The sequence below is a fragment of the Apis dorsata genome, unplaced genomic scaffold (genome assembly GCF_000469605.1).
Source record: "Apis dorsata unplaced genomic scaffold, Apis dorsata 1.3 scaffold_262, whole genome shotgun sequence".
In the NCBI taxonomy this organism is placed as follows: Eukaryota; Metazoa; Arthropoda; class Insecta; order Hymenoptera; family Apidae; genus Apis; species Apis dorsata.
In genome coordinates, this window is record NW_006263540.1 from 96038 (window position 1) to 97492 (window position 1455).

Below are 1455 nucleotides of genomic sequence, written 5' to 3' on the forward strand. Positions count from 1 at the left end.
GTCAGAGCATTTCTCGACGAGTGGAAAATCGTACGAGATAGAAATCGGCGCGCAATCGATATATAAAATCTCTTTGAATCGAATCATCTCGACGAGTATCGGATACAACATGGATCACAACATCGATCGAAATTTCGAATTAGCGGAAAATATTCGATATCCAAACGGTGGACGAATTCCAAACGGAGATATTAAAAGTACATTCGAGAGTAATTGTATAATACCCTCCAGCACCTTTCATACTCCTTTTGGCATCCACGATTCGTTGGAATCGTCGTCACGAGCCAGTCAATATTCGTTCCATCGTCGCGAGAGACGCGACGACACGATGACGAAGACACTCGATCCCCGATGAAAATTTGATTAAGGCCATGAAATGATCACCGGGCATCGAGCATCGCCCGCCATCACGAGGAAGACTCCTTTGATGTTCCATGAAACGGCGTGCTCGTTACCTACGACCACCCCGGCTTATCGATATACGATCCCTCGAAAGGGAATCGTTTCACCTCGGCCACTCGCGATAGGATAGAAAACGGTCGAAAAACCGTTTCCGTGATATCTCGAACAAGTTGGAACGATCTTGTTAGCCATCCACCCGTAATGCCTTCCAACGAAATAAAGCGGCGGTAGGATCGGTAACGAGCACTCGACGTGCACCCAACACCGGTATCTCTTTCACACATGCCCTCTCGTATCTCTATACACAAACCTATACATTGTACTACGTTTTATTTCTTCTCTCCGTATTTCTAAATGTATGCTTGCGCTTACGCGGTACGCTTACTGGATTAGAGCTACCCCCAATATTTACTTCTGATGAATCCTTAACAGCTAAAACGATGACAGATAGAACTCGCATTTTACTCGCATTTAATTAAACATCCTTTCCTTTTCTCCATTCCTTCCTTCCTTCCTTCCTTCCTTCCTTCCTTCTCTTATTCAACGGTTACAGTTAAAAGGTATTAATATAAACGGTCGTACGATCGGAGAATTTTTCGGTTAATAATCGGTGTATAACGTGATATAATTCGAGCGATCGTTGCCTCCACGCGTGAGCCGTGCCGCGATCCACGATCGATTTCGCGTACCGATGATTTCGTTGTCCGTCGCGATGTCTTGTAATCAACGCGCGCTTGGGAAACGCACATCCGTGTGTTTCAACGCGGTCTTGAGTACGAGAGAAGGAATAATAACGAGGAAACGTGATCGACGAAGCGGCACACGCGACTTTTATGCGCGATCCAACGATCGAACTCGGGACGTTTTTTTGGTGTTGGCTGGCATCGCTATGAACGCGATCGAGTAAAAGAGAGAGAAATATTCGTCCATCCAAGATTTCGACGGTTCGATCGCGCGGATTGATTTTTTTTCTTCAAGGGAAATGTTCTAATTAAGTAATTTTTCTTTTTTTTCTTTTTTCTTTTTTCTTTTTTTTTTTTTTTTTTTCCTTCA